Raw genomic sequence first — 16,429 nt, forward strand, 5'->3', positions numbered from 1 at the left:
GAAGACAGACAAGGGTTTGATTGTATGTTAGCTTTGCATATGTCCCTGAAGCCACAGAATTGTACTATGCTGTCCCAGCTTTTTCCTGTTTTAAAGAAATCCACAGTTCCACCTGTCTTCTCACCACAAGCAGGGAAATACACCTTTCTTAGCCGTTTAACAACCGGCAACATGACAATTTTCACTTTCATGGGTAATGTAACTACAGCCTGGTGTTCACTTACTATAGATGTTAGTGCTTGGAGTAAGATGTCATCTCTTAGTTGGTCCCAAGCTGATCTGTTCTGGTACTGTGGGAGAAGACTCTGTTCAACTACTTATCTCCCAATTGGTCTGGAATTTGCACTTTGACTAGGCTGTTAGTTCCAGTACAAATGCTAGGAAGAAATCTTCAGAACCAAATGCAACGCCATTACCAGAGAAAGCGTTCCACACCGGAGTTTGATTGGATGTCCTCTTCTCCAACTTATATTGACTCCATAGGTGTTCCCGGAGGTGTACCCAATGAGCATAAACTGGCAGACCAAATTGCCGCAGGATTTGAGTCTGCATTGTGTTGGTGGTGTACAGTTAATAAAAAGGTGGATCGCATCAATTATGTGTATTACAAAGTCCAGCGTTTGGGAAATTTAACAGGAGATGCCATTGGGGGACTGTCAGAACAATTAGCTGCAGACTCTCTAATGACTGTGCAAAACAGAATGGCTCTGGACATGTTGTTGGCTGAAAAAGGGGGTTTATGTCACATGTTTGGAGATCAATGTTGTGTGGTCATCCCTAATAACACTGCACCTGACAGATCCGTCACAAGAGCTCTACAGGCCATTAGGGTTTTAAATGATGAAATGGCATCACACACAGGTATAGATGATCCTTTCACTAATGTGTTTGACAGTTGGTTTGGAAAATGGCGCAACCTGGTGGTCTCCGTTGTCTCCTCGCTGATTGCTGTTGCTGGAATGTTGGTATTGTGTGGATGTTGTTGTGTTCCCTGTATTCTCTCTGTGTCACACTCATCACGACGCCACCATTGAAGGCAAGGCCGCACAACCACCTCCCTATCAAATGCCACTGCTGGGGAAGGAGGAAGAGGATGAAGAGGATGAGACCGTGTCGGTGGCTGCCACTTGGGAATGATGTTGATCTCAAAAGTGATCTGAGATCAAAAGGGGGTCTGAAGGTTTATTTTTTTTATATATTTTTATATATTATCTTACTATGAGACTAAAAGAAAGCATCTTTTAGTCTCAGGTGTTATTTTGCAAAGAATGCACCCAAAGATATATGGTTGTCTATATGTGAAAAACAACCCCTTATATGGAAACGGCATGACAATTTGAAAAACCGTCCTTGGGTGCTGTGTAATGTCTTGTCTTTTTCTACCTCTTTTTCTACAGATAAGTCGTTAAATAGGGAGAGTCAATCATGTCTAGAGTGAAATGTCCGTACGAGGGAGGCACATACCTGAGGAGCGACGGAGGTCTCAGCCAATAAGAAGATGACCGTGCCGACAATGTTATTTACTATGTTAATATCTGCTGGACCAGGGAGAGAATAGTCACTCAGACTTGGTGAACTGAAGTGAATGCTGTATGCTTGTCAGGGATGCATAGTCTGGTCCAGAGCTCTGTAAGCAACCTCAATCTTTAAGACTCTGTTTTATTTTAATAAATAGATGTGAATTTAACTTTTTGCGTCCTGCATACTTCACTAAACGAATGCGCGAGTCCTGATGTTTTGAAGGACGGACTCAACACCTGTTACCTTCAGATGATGCAGGAATTTAGTGAACTGAAGGAGAGGTATTTTGTGCAGTGTAAAGTATCTGTGTACAATAGACTGCCTACTGTTGGAATCACACATAGATTAATACAGACTGTCCCTGCTTCAGCCACATTAAAAACTTTTTTTTAAATTGTCAATTTAAACACATCTCTTAGTTGGTGAGTGTTTTATTGAAATAGTGGATTTATATTTTAAGCATTATTGCATTATTTCTGTGCATTTGCTGTGAGAATTTAGTTTGCTGTTCCGGATGAAATCAGCACAGTGCCAGTGGAGTGACCTCACTGAAGAAACAGACGTGGTTCTGAAACGTCTCTTGGCAGCAGAAGAACACCAACGACTTTTATGCACTGCTTCATCTGAGTGAACCTTCCACCTGTTTGTTCCCCTCCTCCCACCTGTGCAACGTGCACGCCGCGCTTGGCGCCAAAATACACAGACAGGCAAAGTGAATTTCAACGTCAGGAAAGGGTCAGAGTGCTGCTTGAGCTGGTTGTAACTAAAGGTCTCTCTCTCACGCTGTCTCTCTCTCTCTGACCTAGTGCGTCTGACTTTATCTGCTTTCCATGATTCCACGTGTAGGGTATTTGTGGCATATCCTGGCTCTTGGCCTGCTCTCATGTGTTGTTTTGTTCGTCAACTATTGTGCATTGATTTGATGTCAGATCAGCAACTCTCAACGACCAGCTGGAGCACACCTCTTGACAACTCATTCAGATCAGCATCCTCTCTCTCATCTCATCAACACCCTCCTATACCGATTTGTCCACACAATGAAAAATCACTTACAAATTGGCTGTGAAACTAGAAATAGGCCTAAATTTCTAACTAAGAAGCTTTTTACTTTTCCTTGTAATATTTGGCAGTAGAGGCAGTATGACTTTAATAAACTCTCTCTTCCTCTTTCTCTCTCTCCCCCCTCCTGAAGCAGTCCATGGTTCTGACAGGTTTTTATGACACTCCCTGAAACATATCCGACATGTTCAGAATAGCTGATTTCAGGCGCACTGCGTCACTGAAGATGTCGAGCAGAAATAGCGGGACTTGAACGCTCTGCAGTAGTCTGATGGGAGTAAAATAAAAGAAAACACTGCCCATCCCGGTGGACAGATAAAGCATTGCAACTGGCTCCCACATATGGTGCAAAAGGGGTGTTAACAAGGCAGCGCTGCATTCACTGCGTCATCAAGGGGGGATCACAGTCTAGCCACGTGCAGAGCTGGGACCCAGCAGGGACCTGCCAAGGAGCAGTTGGTAACTTTAGGTTGCACAGAGGCTGCGAGGTGCCTCTCTATAGAGACGGTAGTTATAGTTAGTTTAGTGCAGTTCTCACATGGGAATGACTATGCATTGATATTTAAATACACTTTGATTTGTTGACTAAATATACTCTTTAATTTAATAGTTCTGTCATATAACATTGTTATCACCATATATCGTGTTTTTTTACCGTCCTTCCCCATTTTAAAAATGCATGTCAGTAATGTTTATCAAGTATATTTTAACTGACTAACTCTGTACTTTTATCGGGGTAATTTTTTACAAAAGTAATTTTACTTCTACTGGAGTAAAATTTCTTTAAAGTAACTTGACTTTTACTTGACTTTTACTACAATTTTTGTAGTACTCTTTCCACTTCTGTTAAAATCAAATCACTGAAGAGGTGCACTGCATTTCAACGTTGTCCAACAGAGGGCAGCATAGACCTGCCAAATCTGCCACTGCAAAAGCACTTTCACTAGTTTTCATGAGGAGGTGCGACGGAGCTTTTTCTTTTTGGAGGAAGACGCATCATTGATGCCAAAATGACAGTCAACTGTCCAGTCACAGTTTCAGAGCAGGGCCATAGGGAGAGCTTTTTGGTAGTGACATGAGCTGATAGCAGCCATAACAGACAGAATTTCACATTAAAACAGTTTCTTGTGAGGGACGATACCATTGACTGTACAATTACAAATTTTTATTTCAATGATCCAATATCGATTCTGAAAAATGGAGGATAGTGTGGATTGACAGGAGAAGACAGGAGAGACGACCCGCGGTGCGCTAGGATTTTATAACTGAGCTATGACGAGGAAGCACACTTTCATTTTAGGAAATCTGATGTTTTTCACATCACAGATGATGAAGAAGGACATTAAATTTTGAGTCTACAGATCAAACATGAAGCTAATATAAATGGATAAAGGGTTTGGTGTGGGGCAGCTGCTCTGCAGGTGTGCTGACCTGACACCAATCGGGCAGGGGGGTGAATAATATATTTAGATAAAAATATATAGAGATAAGAAAAAGCATGAACCATGAGCACATGACAAATTAATATAATGAAGACAACCCATGATGTTACAATTCATCTTGTGAACATGATTGTCTGAATTAATGGCTCTCAATCCAACAGTTGTTGAGACATTTGCCATGCTCACGTGTTACGCTTCATGTACTCATTTTACATATCAACATGCTCTGTTTTCATTAAATCAAGTTCATTTTATTCATATAATTTAAATTTATACAGCCCAATATTACAAACCACATTTTTGCCTCAAACGGAAAATTACTGTTGTTCTCATAGAACTAAATAAATGCCAACATTTCTATTGAGCTGTTTCTTATCTTGTTCATGAACTGGGCTGCCATTTTGTCCAGGACTAAGACAGGACAAAGACCACACCAACTAGCTGGTTGGTCAGCTCCATCTCAGCTAGACGTCGTTGGTGGAGGAGAACCAGGTCTCTGGTGCCGTCATGCTGGGCAGGGTCAGCCAGGTGAAGGCCGACATCTTGAAGTTCCTGTAGGCTTCGTAGCTCCGGAGAACACAGGTAAAGCATACAGCCGAGAGAATCCATCCACAACCAGGTCAGATACCTGCAGATAAAATGAATACAGATTAACATATGGACAGAATTGCATTGCAATTATTTCAGCAGTTCCTGACCCTGTTCTTGGTTGCCCACTGCCCTGCTCATTTCCCCCTTTTCTCTGCTCCTACTTACTTGCTCTCTCCTCTTAGAACCTGGTGGGACTAAGGCCCCATGTGCTCTCTTGCACCATATTGATCCTCCACCCAAGTTCACCTTGTTTATCTTGGTCCCGCATAAAGTCATTTTTGGTCTCCCAGGTATCAGCACAACAAGGATGTCCACACCGAGGTTGTCCATCACCATGACAATACTGTGGTGATTGCAGACTGATAAAGAGATGAACCTCAGTGTGACCCTGGGCGATGATTGGCCACAGAGTCAGTCCAATGACCCTGTGGTTGCTGATCTCAGACAAGGCTCTACACTGGTCTGGCCCAAAAATGGTGGAATGAGTTCCTCACTGAAGTAAGGAAGCACAGACACTGCAGATTTTTCCCATGGGCTAAAAACCACCTTTTCAGACTACACCTCAATGCCCCATACTAGCACTTTCTGATCTTTTATTTCTTAAAAAAAAGAAAAGTTTCTCAAAAAATACAACTGGAAGAAGAGTAGGTTGATTTGATTGGTTCTTGGGGTGGTGTGTTTATAAAATTCATTGAAGTGCCGTTTTACCTCTTAGTTTGAGCGTGGGGTGTTTGACTTTGTAGTTCTTCAAGACAAATTGACTGTTGATGAATTTCCTGATGCTCTCAATTTTAAAAGTCACCTGGAGGACAGAGAAAGAGGTTGCACAATACTGCTTTAATGTTTACTACTGCTCACTGCAACAGTACTATTCTACTAAACTTCATAATTCTCTATTTGGCTTCAAGTTATAATCCTTAAGATTTTCATGAAATCAAACCCTGGTTTTATTACTATTTATAACCCAAATTTTTCTTTAGCAACAACCACTCTATGTATTTACATTCAGAAATGACTTTTTTATATAGTAGAAAAGGAAATGTCAAGGGATTCATGAAACAGTGCATGTACTGTATATAATCCAGGGTTACTGTTTTTAATTTGAGCTCAGTGATATCAGTGATGTTAGCTGTTCACTCTCTCACAGCTTTTTCTGAATCGTACTAATTTACTGCTTCTACAAGCCCAACATTGCCTACTGCTGCTAGTGTGCATTACTAGCATTCAGCTGGCAAAACACAGAGTGGCTCCCATTGCGAGTTGAAGGGGGGTGAGGAGGGAGAGACGGGAGGCTACGATACTGTGTGAGGTAAAAGCAACAGGTTCTAAAAGGGTCAGAGACCAGAAATAGAGAAAGACCGATCGACGGCAGTAACACAAGGTATCAGGATTCCACTGCAGTTTGTGCCGATATCAATGATTCTAATAAAAAAGTAAGTCCAACACTTTCTTGAAGCTACTAAAGCACACAGACACGTGGAGCCTTACATCTTCATCAAAGACGATGTGAAAGGGAAAAGCATTGCAGAAAGCCTTCTCTTGCATCCACAGCTTGTGCGGGTAACATGGACTGAAGGTGCACTGGTGGCTACCTGGGAAGTAAATCAAACACACCCATTCCATCACTGTGGGATAAGCTACTTTTATTATATATATACATATAATTAACTAACTCAGAATGTCGACAGGCGTTCCAGTTGTGCTACGATTCGGCTACGCATCAGCAGACTCATTTCTAATAGTTAGTAGTTTAGAGTTGTTTTGCATTGGAACATTTTTCTTGCGCAAGCATAAGTACAGATTTGCGGCTCACTGAGATGTTCTAACAGATGATTTTTGGCTGTATTTCAATCAGTTGAATTACTGTACTACACCACACAGTCTTTTGTCTGAATTTCTTGAATAATGTATGTTAATTAGCCCTTGTTCAAAGGAACGTGCTAGGCTAACGTGGTTACCCTAGCTTAGCATAAAGACTGGGAGCAGGGAGAGACAGCGAGCCTAGCTCAACCCAAAGCTACAAGATACACCTACCAGCACCTCTTTGTGGTTTTAGCTTAACTTACATGCTGGAACTGTTTTCTCAACTGTTTATCTGCCTGCAAAGTTCTTCTGTGCAGCATCTCTACAGCCCAGGTTGCTAGACAAGGTCAGTGAGCACAGGTTCTCAGATTCACAAATTCAAAGTATAATAGAGTAAACCTTTTTCTGTGAGAACAACAGCTCTGATCAGGTCCCAGCCAGTGACACACACTTGTCCCTCATTCTTCTGAAAAATAACTTCTGGGGGGAAATCATACAAAGCACAAGTGGGCAGGGAATCAGAAACACACATAATATATACAGAAAATATAGAGACAGACCATGGACATACAGCCACAGATACACACCCCTCTATGACTGGAGGGGTCCTGGACTGTAGTCTTGCAAGCTTGGTTAGTCTGTTTGACCAGAAGCACAACATGCTCCTTCTTCCCTGTCCGCTCATCTTCCTCCAATTTGTTTAGAAGCACCATGGTCACTTTGCTATCAAAAAACTCTCTGGCAACAGCCTCCACGATTCCTGCAGTAAGACGGAAAAATGGGGGGAAAGGAATGAAAAGGAGTTATGGACATTGGATGGGAGGCAGTGAGAGATCATGGTGCGGTCAGTCATTCAATTCATGGCCCTTTGAGGGAGTCACTGGGACAGCAGCTCTACATCAAGAGCCTTTTCTAGTGTGTTTCTGTGGGGGAGTGTCAGTACAGGTCCATGCCCACGCTATTTATTGCGGTTAACATTACTGTTTGTCAGCCCTAAATATCTTGCTAAGCTCTGAATATAGCACAGTTAACAGCAGGCCCATGTGTTGTGTTTACGTCCACTGAAAAGACATTTTTTTCTCACCAATGCTCATCAGACTTTATAATGCCAATGCCAGCAGCTACCAGCAGTGTACTGCTTTTGATAGATAGGTTGGCAGCTGCTACAACAGCTGCGGAGGGTCAACTTAATAGACCTAGACCTCGGAGTCATGCCTAATTTGTCAAACTGAGGATGGGCCGCAGAATTCAGCTAAAAAAAATCTGTCAAAAAATACAGTGAAGCTCCTCTTTAAGAAATACTCTTAGGCACGGTGCCCTGATTGTCGTGAAAAATATTAAGTTAACTGCTCCAACTGTAGCAACTGAAACAACTTCCAAGTTGACTGAAAATGAGAATGGCGGGATGGATACATCACTTGCCACAGATTGGTTGGGAAAAACCTTTTCCCCCCTTCCCAAACATGGCTAGCATTAACACATACAATGTGATTCTCAGGATGATCGATATAAAAGCAGGCCATGCTTCAAACAAAGAGCTTCTGCCTTGTTTCAAACAGCATTTGAAACCCCTCCCACCCACTCGGTGTGGTTGTTTCTACCAGGCACAATATGGTGCAGGCCCTTCCTGTCAGAATAGTAGTGAAGCAGCATCCTCCCATCATGTGTCATCTCCACTCGGAAAGATGGCGCATTCATCTCCAAAAAAAAAAAAAATGGAAAAAACTCTCAGGATAGTTCCCACTACAAGGTGCAGTTCATGGAATTCCTGTTTCCTGTTTTTAAGTATAACACACAGCAGTGCTGACCCAACAGTATTTATTAAAGGTGTCTAAAACTGGATTGTATACATGGATACATGGGGGCCTGATGGGTGATCAATGCGTCCTTTGTGTATTTTTTAAGCCACTTTTGCAGGTTAATCAAAACTTTAAAGTGCTGCTGTTGGGTGAAAACAGTCCTTTGTTTATGCTGGAGATAAAGAGAAGATGTCAAACTTCTTTCCCAAGCTTTAATTTCAGAGCATTTCCACACTGGCCCTCATCTCCGCAAATATTGTACAAAATACACAAAATATTATAGAAAAACTCTCAAGGAGGAAACCTGTGGGCTACATTATGCACTGTGCAGTTGCATTAGGTAGGAAAAAATGAAAAAACATGTGATAAGTTTAAAATACTCAAATTAAAAGATCAGGATAAAAAAAAATAAGTTCCTCCCTCCTCACAAAGCAAGTTTGAGTACAGATTCTTAAGAAAGGCTTTTCATATTTTCACAAAGTGAAAATGGATTGGAGAGAGGAGACAGAAGAATGGGAGAAAGGATGCAACAATGATTTAATATTTCAAGAAAGAGATGAAGGAGCAAAAGAGACAGAAACTGATGCAGAACCAGCCCAGTTATCCAATCAGCCAGTCATGTGGCAGCAGGGCAGAGCATAAAATCCTGCAGATACAAGTCAGGAGCTTCAGTTAATGTTCACATCAAACGTCAGAATGGGGAGAAAACGTGATCCCAGTGACTTTGATGTTGGTTCCAGATGGGCTGGTTATATTATTTTTGAAACTGTTGATCTCCTGGGATTTTCACACACAACAGTCTCCAGAGTTTTTACTCAAAATCGTGCTGAAAAGAAAAGCATCCAGTGAGCAGCAGTTCTGTGGACGGAAACGCCTTGTTGGTGAGAGAGGTCAGAGGAGAATGGCCAGACTGGTTGGAGCTGACGGAAATGCTACGGTAACTCAGATAACCAGTCTTTACAACTGTGGTGAGAAGAAAAGCATCTGAGAATTAGCAACACGTCCAACCTTGAGGTGGATGAGCTACAAAAGCAGAAGACCACGTTGGGTTCCACTCCCGTCAGCCAAGAACAGAAATCTGAAGTTTCAGTGGACACAGACTCCCCAAAACTGGACAGTTGAAGACTGGAAAAATGTGACCTGGTCTGATGAATCTGGATTTCTGCTGAAGAAGCAGGTGGCAGTGTCAGAATTTGGCATCAACAGCATGAATCCATGGACCCAACCTGTCTTGTGTCAACAGTCCAGGCTGGTGGTGGTGGTGTAATGGTGTGGGGAATGTTTTCTTGGCCCCTAATACCAATCAATCATGGTTCGAATGCCACAGCCTGTCTGAGTATTGTTGCTGACCATGTGAATCCCTTTATGGCCACAGTTTACCATCTTCTTTTGGCTACTTCCAGCAGGATAATGCTCCATGTCACAAAGCAAAAGTCGTCTCAGGCTGGTTTCATGAACATGACAGTGAGTTCAGTGAACTTCAGGAAGAAGAACTGAGGCTGTTTTGAGAGCAAAGGGAGGCCCAATCCAGTATCAGTGTGGTGTTCCTAACAAAGAGCTCAGTGAGTGTAGTTGAAAATATGAAAAAGTATTTGCCAAAGCCTGGTTGTCTTCTTTTAGGTATGAGGAGTCGCTGGCTATTAGTATACCAACAGGAACAATGACACACCCGAGCTTACCTGATAGGACAGAGCCAAGTAACTATGGAGAGCGTCCAGATTTCCAATGAATTCCATTAGATTTCCTCCCAGTGTCCTCAGCATGGTGTCGTAGCCCGCTTGCTTACAGAAAATAAAGAAATGTTCTCCGAAAAGCCGAAGAAATACGTCAGCAGGAACATCTGAAACATCAGAACACATTCAGAGGAACACTGTCACAGAACTTTATAGATCTTTTAGTACATCCATGAAATCATTTTTCACTCATCATTTTGTAGTCTGGCCTCCCAGTGCACACGTGTTTGTCTAATTAAAGCACTGGCAGCATACAGATATTTAATTACAGCCTACTCCCAAATGTATGTACAGGATAGATAATCAGACCCTTAGGAAGAGCTTAGGGTCCTGTTGACATGCGCTGAATAAACAATTATTGTTATGTATTATACTATACATCTGTGCCCAGGGGCCCCGTGTTTCACAATCTATCCATGTACCTGCCAAATGTAACCTATACATGCATAAATAAATCTTCTCGTACAAAGCTGTTTCCAGCCGCTATTGTGGGACCTATTCACCTGTCACAGATGTGTAGTGTACCATGTCACACAATGTTTCTTCAGACACTGACATTATAAAAAAGGAAAATAAATGAATAGGAAGATTATGTATGAAATAATCGCTCATCTGGGAGTAAATTAGAGCAGAACCTGAAACTGCCGACATGTAGCAATCCTTTCTGCACAAACTGTTAAGCAACCGCTGCAGAGTTTAAGAAGTTACTGTTTTCCTCCAAGTCAGCACCACATACCATCGGCTGCCAGATCACTGCTACAACATATCGACGAGGCTTGCACATTTTGAGGCATTCTAGGCATCAAGGCCGGAAGAACAGCCCAGAGGTGTGAGTTAGCAGGTTAGCTTACAGCGTCGCAAAAATGCATGGCCGAGTATGTGGCCAACACATTCTTCTTTTCAAGCTAAATATAAAACTGGGGACGCTTGCCTCCAAGTGAAGCTTGCAGCATGCATTTGCAATATTTTGTGGTTGGTAGTTTTTTTGTTTTGTTTTGTTTTTTTCTATGCACCCTCCATGGTTTTAAAGCCATTATATAAACATCCACTGGGTGTAACCTGTTGGATTTCATCAGGGACATTGTTAACACCCGAGTTAGCACGTGTGCACACACACAGGTTCACACCTCAGACACCGACATGCTTTCATTTCTGTGCAAAAGGTGCAAAATATTATTTCTGTAAATACAAGATACTTAGAATAATAACAATTACAACAGTTTTCCACATTTACACCGGCTCTATATGTACCTATAGATATAAGCTAACATAAAAATGTAAATGTATTTCATTACAACTTTAATAAACAATTTATTTCAGTTTAAGTTTCAACTTATTGTGCTGCACTGTAGTTTTTACCTGACATTTAATGGTCCTGAGCAGGACACTCCACAACCAGCCCGACTGTAATCACACTGTGTATGTATGTGACCATCTAAGTGCCTCAGTGCTGCCAAAATTTCCCTTTGACCAGTTCTTTTGTTTACCACAACACGTCTCAAACTGCACAAGATATCTCATGTGAAAATGTCATGTCTGATATTTGCAGAGAGCACAGCGATGAAAGGCGTCGGAGCGGGTGAAAATACAGGAGCTCCCGCCAGCACACAGAGGAATTAGAACTCTTACCCAGCAGTGAACAGGCCTCCTCCACCAGGCGTAGGGTGAGGATATCATCAGAAACCGTGTATGTCGTGAAGGTATCCTGGACCCCTGCTAGAGAGCTATGCACAAAGCATGACCTTTAGGACATTTCTACTTAAAGCTGTCACCAACATCACAATCATCGTCTTCACCTTGGCAGGCATTGCCGTCTAGTACGATATATATGTGTACGTGTGTCCAAACTTCAGTTTGTCCCAGGTCTCTTGGCCGAACCTGTCTATCACCAGAGACTGGAGGCAGCTGTTGATGAACCCGTACTGCAGAGATCACAAACACTTGATCCTATCATCACCGTTCAAATTCAAGTCAGTGTCACAAACTGATCGGCGTGTGCCAGCACTGTCATCACAACATACAGGGACGGCCTTAACAAAATCAAATGATCTGGTCCTGTAGGAATTGAGATGTTATCAGAGATTATATTAATCATCTACACAACATTTACAATTGTCTGCAAATTGCCAAACTTCTATATGATAAAATAAACTACAGAATATGTCAAATTTAATACAGCTACAACCAAAAAAAAGGAAACATTAATTAATAAAAAGTAAACTTTTTCTAATAAAACCCAAATTACAGCCCCCCCCTCAGTTCTTTGTGTTACAGTCCAATGATATATAAAATATTCTTGCTTTTAGTTTGTCTAACACACACTCGTTGCTGACATGGTGTGTGTTATGTGCTGTGTGTATTTTTTATTACAGCATAAAACAAGTATTCAACAAGTTCACCCCTGTGCAATATCACTAAGATGTTAAATGATTCAAAATTGTACAGTCCCACAATAGTTGTATTTGTTTTAAATTCCAAGTGTAGGATATTTGATCTTATGTATCATTAAAAACCAACAGGTCAGATAGACCACATGGAAAAAATGGGCCCCGAAGTAAAACCTCAGTGCAACAAATATGATTACACCTATGATTTCCAGTTAAGACTAACTTCCTGAACAAGGTTATAAAATAACCTGTGAGGATTTCTAATTGCTCAACATTTTCCTGGTATTACCCAGTTGTGTTCTCTATTTTGTTGTATGCAACGACAAAAATACGATTGCACCAATTAATTATTTTACTCCTACCCAAACCTTAAACATTACAATCCATGACCTGGACGGGTAGCACAAGCCACATTTATTGGCAATACTACATCTTTGGAAGAATATACCAATGATGGTGGTTATTAGTGAACCCCATCAGGGTTTGTTAGACAAAGTCTTGAATCTGTCAAAATAGGAAGACGTACTCACCATGTCTGTATTTGGTGTCACCCTTCTGAAGTCTTCAACCACAGTGGTGCAAATGTAGAACAGACTTTACACTGCTCTCTGTCTCTCTCTCTCCAGCTCACATGTACACAGATGTCTCTAGAGAGCCAAACCCCCACCACCACCACCCCCCCGTCTTAGCTTGCCTCTGTCTGAACCTGGTGAAACCACTTGTGCTGTTGCTCTGAGTCTCTATTAGTTTAGCTGCAGTTTAAAGTTGAGGGTGGGTTTAAACCAATGTTGTCAGGAACAAAACCATATGATCTCTTAAACCCCATCGCTTTATGTGTTGGCATCATCAAGTAATCTACCGGTAATGCACACTTGCATGTATATTATTGGCCGAGTCAGCATTGTAGCAAAACGACGACGAGACACGTGACCTTTTGCACCTTTCCCTCTGATACAGTTTCTCCTCCTACCTCCAACGTAATCTCATCCCTCCTCATTCAATTGTGTGTGTGTGTGTATCTATCTAGTAGGTATAGGTAGTGGTCTGACTAGGTGCAATATTCATTTCTATGACAAACATCCATACGTGCAATCAAAAGCTTTATATTTATACTGTGCACAGATCAGTTAAACCAGTGTGAATGGACTTGGATGCTCAGAAGCAGAGAGCAAATGAGACATTTCTGCTGTTTTTTTTTTTTAGTTTTAGTGTCTTGTGACTGAATGGAAATGACATTGATAATTCAAATGTGTTTAGTTCTGAAAACAAGACCCCTTCTCTCCCTGACTACACTATCAATAACAGAGATGAAAAGGAGAAATGACAGGTCACGAGAAGACAAATCTTTCTGATGAAAGGCTTTTGTTAATTACACATACAGTTCACACGGATTCACTCTTTTTGACCAGATGGTAAATGAGAACACAAATCAAATCTAATACTTAGGAGTACTATTACACTTGAGTTGAGGCTCTTATTTGTCTCGGTGTAAAACTGTGGTGTTTCGATGGTTGAAGAGCAGCTGGACCGGCAGTGACGTCCATTCACTAACAGGGTTCCAATAATAGAGTGCGTAGGTCTGATGAGCCTTTTGTGAAGGCTGCTCTCATGTATCCTTGTTCAGACTGATAGAATTTGATCACTTATCCTTCAAGAGGATCTATAGTAAAGACCTTACCTTGGTTAGATTGACAAGATCTCTGCACTTGCCTTATACATGACAAAAAAGAGTCAGTAGTCATGTTTTATCCCCTTGGGATGTCACAATTTTGCCAAGAGAGAAGCAAAAGTCTACGTTAACATGGTTTCTTTCAATAAACTCTTAGTATTTGCCATGACCCACGAATTTTCTTTGTGAGTGACCATATGAATTTGAATGAAATATCAGTTCTACTGTGATCAGATGAAGATGACATTTTATTCATCCGCAGAGAAAACTAAAACAAATCAAGAAATAACAATCTGACCCTTTAAAGAAAAGCTAGTTTGAGTCTTTGTTAAATACATTGAAAAAATCTAACACGGGAAACAAGGCTGTTACAGCTACAGTTAATGATTGTCTGCGGTGTTATCAAAAGCATGGAGATTTATTGTTTTGGTGTCATAATGTCATGATGAATGTTGTTTTTGAACTTATAGCATTTTGTTGCACACTTACATTATTGTATTTCAACCAGTACAAATAAAAAGCAAAGTGAAGATTTTTCGATTTAAAATGATTTATTGAGAAACAGGTGACACACAAAGAATACAACAGTAAAAACAGTGATGACATGTTGATTAGCAAATAGCACGATGATCATTTTGGATGACTGCAATTCAAACAAATCAAAATATAAAGATTACTTTACACAAAAAACAAAAATTCAAGTTTTCAGTAACTTTCCTCCTACGACTGATTGAACCGAGAAATGAAGAAAAAAAACGATGATCTCCACACAGGATCTCTGAATTCAGCAGGAGTGACCATCGGGTTTTTCATCACTTCTTACCAAGGCCTTCTCCCCTAGGTATAGTCGTTTTTAGACATTTCAAAGTGGAAAATGTGCTTATTATACCTTTAACCAATTCAATTCTCTAACTCCAAATTTTAACTAACTAAATTCTCATAGGAGGAGACAGGGCATATCTTGCTGCCCAATATATATGAACATGAGGACGAATATTTAAATATAAGTTGAGTTGGGTTCAGCGACATTTTACCATGAAGTAGGAAGTTCAGCAATTGGTTTCAAATAAAGGGCACTGAAGGTAGGAGTATATCTGCTAAATGAAGTGGTAATGGAGGGGTAAACGAAGGCAAGGATCATTACTTGATATTCTTATTCAGACCGATGATTAGCATGGCAGCTAAAAGACAAAAACGGGATACATGCCCATGCTGGTACTGCTTTACAAATCAAGTCTATGGTTTGAGATTTGAAGTTCTGTCACACTTACAAACCAGAGAGGCCCTTTGATTTTTTGAAATCCACTCTCCAAAGTTGTTCGCTGAATTGTCCCACAAAAAATATGATGATGAATATTTGAATGACAATACTAATGTCCCTTTTAATTGATTTTTCTCAGTGGCCAATTGATATCGACTCCATCAATATTGGCACACCATCTTTCACTAAACAAGCAGAATGACATTTACCACACACTGCGTCACTCCCACTTTCACTCAGTCAAAACTGTGGACTGATCTGTGTCACTCATGGCCACACAATGTTATTATTCTGGACTTTGACAGAACATGGTCTGTTCATGGACCAGTCTGTGGCCAGAGGTCAAACCTCTGCTTTACCAGCAGGATCTAGTGCAGAGAGACTTACAGGAGTTCCACAGTATCCCGGAGGTGATGGACAAACTTGAAGACCAGATTCTGGAAGAGACAGAACCTGGTGGCTTGTTCAAGGCTAAGGTGCACAACAAGACGTGTTCATGTTTGGAAGTTAGATAAGAAGTAGACTTTAGCAGCTCAGTGTGACTGTGGGCTTTGTGTTGACCTGTGTTGTTATGTGCTGTGTGTGGATGTTGTGATCAACTGCCAGATGAGTCAAAGACACTTTTCTACTTGTGAACAATAAAAGTTCTATTCTATTGGATCTTTTTACTACTAAAGCTGAAATGCCACTAATACGTCTGATACAAGTGCTTCTAATCTTACTGATACTACTGCTCATACCACCACCCTTTGATACTTTCTGCATTACTTTTATAGATCACCTTTGAATATTATTCTAATATTATTGATTTCTGAATATATTTTCTATTATTGCTGCTACTTTCAGCCAAATCTATGAGGCAAACTGTTGAAATGGAAACTCAACAGCAATTTCAAATGGGTTCAGCTACACAACCTCAGAAGTGCAAACATTTCAAGTGCTCATACAAGCTCAATGTCTTAATTCACTATTATTTGGTGCCAAAGTCTCCCCTTAACACACTGGTTCACAAACAGGGGGTGAAGACCCACCAAGAGGTTACAAAAACATAAAGGGACAAACCTGATAAACAGGAGAAGGAAAAAACACATTTGAGGGAAAACAGGAAAATAACGACATCTGAAATGATTTTACACAATTTTCAGTCATTGTATTAACATATGC

The 16,429-nt window shown here is 40.9% G+C and overlaps 1 pseudogene; it reads right to left on the reverse strand.

Moving 5' to 3' along the window:
* Positions 1-5,411: 5,411 nt before the first annotated feature.
* LOC120787568 lies at positions 5,412-11,870 on the reverse strand (annotated as a pseudogene).
* Between the last annotated feature and the right edge of the window lie 4,559 nt (positions 11,871-16,429).

The sequence above is a fragment of the Xiphias gladius genome, unplaced genomic scaffold (assembly GCF_016859285.1).
Source record: "Xiphias gladius isolate SHS-SW01 ecotype Sanya breed wild unplaced genomic scaffold, ASM1685928v1 HiC_scaffold_245, whole genome shotgun sequence".
NCBI lineage: Eukaryota > Metazoa > Chordata > Actinopteri > Istiophoriformes > Xiphiidae > Xiphias > Xiphias gladius.